This window comes from Carlito syrichta, unplaced genomic scaffold (genome assembly GCF_000164805.1).
Source record: "Carlito syrichta isolate Samal-C Ts95f unplaced genomic scaffold, Tarsius_syrichta-2.0.1 Scaffold290705, whole genome shotgun sequence".
Classification (NCBI taxonomy): Eukaryota; Metazoa; Chordata; class Mammalia; order Primates; family Tarsiidae; genus Carlito; species Carlito syrichta.
The window spans coordinates 1-6,229 of NW_007234801.1; the positions used below are offsets into that span (position 1 = coordinate 1).

The following is a 6,229-nucleotide window of genomic DNA, read 5'->3' on the forward strand; positions in this document are numbered from 1 at the left end:
TGAGTGACCTCACACAGAAACAAAGATCAGAATATCACATGTTCTCACTCATATAATGGACCTTGAACATCCAATGTAATACTATAACAAAATGACTGACGGTACTGGGAAACTATGGGGGGGAGGGGGAGGGGATTAACAGTAGCAAATATCTATCTGGGGCTGGGAAAACACCTCTTATCAACAGGGTGTCTGAATGAAACGTAATTGTACACCTAACCCTTAACTGTACCCCACAAAACTATAATAAAAATACTGATTAATTATAAAAAAAAAAAAAAAAAAAAAAAATTAGCTCTTTTCTAACTCCAGTCCAGAGAAAGCTGGCTCAGAGGTTTTTTTTATGGAATAATATTTAGCCTTGAAGAGGAACGAAGTACTCACTGCAGCCAGACACCATTCACCACTGCATGGGGTGCACAGGTATTTACTTATTCAAGTTTGTTGAGTGCCTACTATGTGCCACTCACTAAGCCAGGTGCTGGAGACCCAAAAAAAAAGTAGCCTGGCTTGGTGGCACACATCTGTAGTTACTTGGGAGGCTAAGGCAGGAGGATCACTTGAGCCCAGGAGTTTGAGTCTTGGCTGGGTAACACAGTGAGGCCCTCATCTCTTTAAAGAAAGAAAGCAAAGTACTGATGCTTGTTACAACGTGGAGGTACCTTGAAGACATTATGCTAAGCAAAATAAGACAGTCACAAAAGGACAGTTATTGTATGATTTCACTTACACGAGGAGTCCAGAGTATTCAAATTCATAGAGACAGAAAGTATAATGGTGGTTGCCAGGGACCAAGAGGAGGGGGAGCAGGGAGTTCCTGCTTAATGGGAACAGAGTTTTAGATTGGGATAATGAAAAAGTTCTGAAAATGAATAGTGGTGATGGTTGCACAATGTTATTGATGTACTTAAGGCTGCTGAAATGTACACTGAAGAATGGTCAAGGTTGGATGCAGTTGATCACACCTGTAATCTCAGAGGTCAGGGAGGCTGAGGCAGGAGGCCAGGAGTTTGAGACCAGCTTGGACAACAGAGGGATACCTGGTCTCTAAAAAGATCAATCAATCCGCCAGACTCACTGGCTCAGTCTGTAATCACAGCACTATGGGAGGCCAAGGTGAGTGGATTGCCTGAGCCCGCAGGTTTGAGACCACCCAAGCAACTTGGCGTGACCTCATCTCTACAACAAATAAAAGATAATTAGCCAGGTGTGCCCATAGTTACTGCTACTTGGAAGGCTGAGGTAGAGGGATTGCCGCAGCCCAGCAGGTTGATACTGAGGTGGCTGTGAGCGTGCCATGGCACTCCAACCTGGGCAACATAATGAGACTCCAACTCAAAAAAAAAAAAAAAATTAATCAATTAGCTGGGTGTGGTGGCACACACCTCTAGTGCTAGCTACTTGGGAGGTTGGGGCAGGTGGATTGCTTGAACCCAGGAGTTTGAGGTTACAGTGGGTCACAGTCACATCACTCACTCCAGCCTGGGCAAAGGAGCAAGACACCATCTCTAAAAATAAATAAGTAGATAAATAAATAATAGTTAAAGGAGTATATTTTTATGTTACTATACGTGTATTTCACCACAACAAAACTTTTTTCGCATGATTTCTTCATGGATTTTCTTCATGCTTGTTTAATTCACCTTCCAATTAAACTAAAGAATAACTCATTGCAATTACTCGAGGCCTTTGGCTAGTGGCATTCTATTTACTTAAGACTGGGTCTATTTAAGGAGTTTTTTAAAGGAGTTTCCAGAATAATTTTCTCAGTTGAGAAACTGGAGAACATTTGAAAACTGTCCTCAGTAAGATGTTTAGTGAAAAATGAAACAGATTCCCCAAGATTCTCGATGCTTCTCCTGAGGCCCGCCCTGGCCAGGTTTCTCTGGTGCCCATCCATGGCTCTAGTTTGGCCCTGGATTATGAAACCATGACCTCATTGGTATAAAAATTCGCTAGGAATTCGAGAAATCAGTGCAGGCAATCACCACTCTGCCCTAGGCCTACAGAATGCTGGCTTCAACCCAAATGTGTACGTCAGCCAGCACTGAAATATGCCTGAGCGCCTCATGGTGAGATCTGAACTCAAGTGTCATCTTCCCAAGCCTGGCTCCTGGTCTTTCCCCAGCTTGCCTTTCTCTGTGCCTGTCTTAGTAGTCCTGACTCCCGACTTAGCCTTCCCACATGTTACCTGTCACCAGTTCTGCAGTTCCTTCCTTCCCATGCACTCAATCCTTATGGAAGACCTGGGAATTCCAGAGCAGGCCTTATGACGTGGCTTTAAGAGACCATGCCATTGAAGAGAGAATAAAGCATCTCTCCACAAGAGGCAACTTGCTCATCGTTAGCCAAATGAACGCCCTCTAATTTGTACTTAACAGAAAAGAGCATTAATAATTATCAGGTACCTGATATGTGCCAAGTAATGTGCCAGCTATTCTCAGATCTTCTGACAAGTTTCTAAGAGCAGGCATTACTGGCCAGGCATGGTGATTCACACCTGTAATCCCAGCACTTTGGGAGGCCACGGTGGGAAGATTGCTTGAATCCAGGCATTGGTGACCAGCCTGGCAAGATAGCGAGACTTCATCTCTACAAAAAAATTAGTCAGGCATGGTGGTATACACTTGGAGTCCCAGCTACTCAGGAGGCTGAGGCAGAAGGATTGCCTGAGCCTAGAAAGTTGAGGCTGTGGTGAACTGTGATGGTCCCACTGCACTCACGCTTGGGTGACAGAGTGAGATCTCTTCGTTAAAAGGGCAAACATTACAAGTACTTCTTATTATTGTTATTATTATTATTATTATTATTATTATTTTGAGTCAGAGTCTCACTCTATCACCCAGGCTGGAGTGCAATGCTACTCTCATGGCCACCACAGCTTCGACCTGCTGGGCTCAGGCAATCTTCCCCCCTCAGCCTTCCAAGTAACTGGAACTACAGGTGTGCACCACAATACCCAGCTAATTTTTTGGTTTGTTGTAGAGACAAGGTCTCGCCATGTTGCCCAGGCCAGTCTCCAATCTGTGGGTTCAGGCAATCCTCTTGCCTCTGCCTCCCAAAGTGCTGGGATTACAGGTGTGAGCCACCATGCCTTGCCTACAATTATTCTTTTTTTTTCACACAGAATGGAATAAAACTTTATTCTTTTTAACTCCACACATAAACAAGATGCAGAAAAAGCTCTTGCCATCTCTGACAGAAGAGCAGAACAGCTCTGTTTCATGAATGACAGCACAATTAAAGCTAAAATAATATAAAAATAATTTGAAAAATCCCTTTAACTGTACACTCTCAAATAAAGCAAGAAAGGTAAACAGCAGTTTCTTTTTTTCTGCTAGCAGAAAAAATGTGTTTCTATTCATTTGGGCTTTGAAGTTCAGTGTACCCCACATCTGTATGCATGTATGTGTGGTGACGTGCATGTAATCTATGCGATGGAAGTAGCCCCTAATCTGTTCATCTATATGCCTAATCATTAAGCTACTTAACAAATTATAACACTATTATGTCACATTGAACAACTTTACATAATTGCTTCTTTGAAATACTAGGAACATCGACACATTTATTTGGTTTGTAAAGGACTGAAATATTACGGTTAATATAACCTAGTTCTTTTTTTTTTTTTAAAGAATATGGTTCTTAATAAATTTATTTTTAGTTCCAGAGTAAATGTCTGTTTTAAAAAATTTCTGAAGCTGACTTGAAGCAGGATGGATATCTTCAGATTTAGCCAAAAATATGACAAGGATTTTGTATCATTTAAAATGTAAAGGATAAGTATCTATTTTGGGGGGGACCTTTGTTCTCAATTATTTTCAGCCAAACTTGCCATGAAGTGTGTTTGTTGAAGTATCTTCACTCAGCCAGCAGAGGGCACTTTAAACACCTCCACGTGGCTTGGGGAGCAAATGCAGATGATGCAGGAACACAGGGTTCATCCAGGATCAGGTAGAGCCCTGCAGGTTTCTTTTTTGAAATTCACAAAATTATCGAAAATATGCACTGGGCTACAGGGTTTCATTTGGAAAAGTCATGAGCATGTATAGAGAGGTGTATTTATCGGCTGTTGAATTGATCTCCAGCTCACCTCAGTGGTACCAGGCCAGGCCTTTTTACAGGTAGTATAGAATCCATTACCAAATCATTTGGTGGAACTTTTACCTTTCTGATTCTGCATTTACTCTTCTGTCCAAAAGCCTAGGGCAACTGAACACAAGGACAATGCTTCATGTCTCACTTAAGAGTAGAACTTACAGTTCAACCATCAGGAATGGTCTGGGGTGGGATCGCCCCCGTGGGATCTGTTTCCATCCTCCCAGGAGGAGCCGTGGGAAAGGACTGTGCCCCTTTGGTTTGGACAGACTCACTAAGCCTGAGGCTGTGAGTGGCCAGCGGTCTTCTCTTATTTGAAGAAATATAGTGGCTCACATCTGTTTTCACAAGGATGATCACGACATCTTTTCTCATAAGGGCTACAGCAGCGAACCTTGCTTAAAAAGGCTTCCATTTCTGCACAAGGATTATTGTTCTAGAGACACCCTGTGTCTCTTGCATTTCTATCTTTTCTATTGACTTGAGTTTAGCTTCGATAAAGATTAGAAAGGATCGTGTGTGTATGTCTGTGCTCACATGGTTTTTAAAGTAAAATTCTCTCATCCTTAGAGAGATAGAACACTTAGTAAATACACTTTTTTATCTAGTGTTAACAGCCTTTGTCTGCCTTCTGTTAGTCTCCTCTGCCTCTGGCTTACTTCTGTTCTTTGTCCTACAGTTGAGAGATAAAGAGGGGATGGCATCTCCCAGCAGCTGTGCTTGGAGATGGAGATGCACTCAGTGAGTCCTCACCCTAGAAGGATCATAAACTTACTGGCTTAAGTCAACCTAATTATCCCTAAGCTGCCTTGAGTTTTGTGTTTGCTCCCGTGCTTTGTTTTGTTTTAGCTGCACCATATGTGATTCCTTGTGCCATTTTCTTTTGTCTATTGTTTTTCTTGATGAGCCTGAGCTATGGCTTCCTCTTCAGTTCAGCACTATTCAGCCTTTGCTGTTTTCCTCATTTCGCGGGTGTAGGCCTCAGAGAAGAAATGGCAGAAGAGCACAAGGTAGCTGAGGCACATGAGTGAGGACCAGAAGATACTCTGAAAGTGAGAGTGACACTGGTCATGCTGCATCCAGTAGAAGACCAGGTAGTTAATGACACAGCCCATCATCTGTGCGATCTGGGACAAGGTGAGGAACATAGCAAACTTCCAGGAGACTCGGAAACCTGCTGCCCGCAAGGCATAGTAAGAGTACACCACGGCGTGCATGCCACAGTTCATAGTCATGAACAAACCTCCCCTGGCAATCATGTCTTTGTAGAAGTACCAAGAGTACAGGAGCACAGTGATGTGATGGTACCAGTGCAGGAAGATCAGCTCCTGCTTCCTCAGGATAATGAATATTGTATCTCCTAGTTTGGGAGCTTTGCTTAGCACAAATGCAAATGCCCAGAATTTGCTGACAGGTCCATTGTAAAAACTCTGGTCACAAACGGACTGCTTCAGGCCTTTGATCATCAACATGTACACCATATAAGCACCAGTTCGAAGAGCACCAAATATACTGAAGACTGTGAGGGCCAGAGACCAGAGTGCTAACAGTTACTCAGCTCAAACTTGGCCTGTTTGCTCATTAGGTGCCAACCACCAAATATAAAGGCAGCATACAGAGCAGAAAACAGGAAAGATTTCTTCGTGCTTGAATTGTGTCATGCTTTTTAAAATCCTTTTCCCCCTCCCATTTCTCTCAAGATGAACAGACCAGATGTAGTGGCTCACGCCTCTAATCCCAGCACGTTGGAAAGCCGAAGTGAGAGGACCAACCTGAACCTCTCTCTCAGTTCTTCTGCATCCAGTGAATGGCTTCATTCTTGTTGAACTGCTTTTCGAAGTCATATTCTTGCAAAGTCAACACTGACATGTTCATTGGGGCTGGTCTTCGGAGTCGCTACGTGCTCTCTGCATCTCCGCTCCCAGCTCCTCTCTCTGGGACTCGCCTCCTCCCAGCGTCCGCATCCACTGTAGGAGGAAATACAATTATGTTTTAATAATATTTTTAATACAGACACTGCTTTCCCATAGCTGGGCCCACTCTTCAGGAAGCATTAGGCGTTGGTGGCAGATATAGAGACAGAGTTCCATCTGGCTCACCTCCAACCAGGCTCCACATTTCTCCAGTCCTG

At 43.3% G+C, this 6,229-nt stretch overlaps 1 pseudogene; it reads right to left on the minus strand.

Moving 5' to 3' along the window:
* Nucleotides 1-5,036: 5,036 nt before the first annotated feature.
* LOC103256621 lies at nucleotides 5,037-5,973 on the minus strand (annotated as a pseudogene).
* Nucleotides 5,974-6,229: the final 256 nt, after the last annotated feature.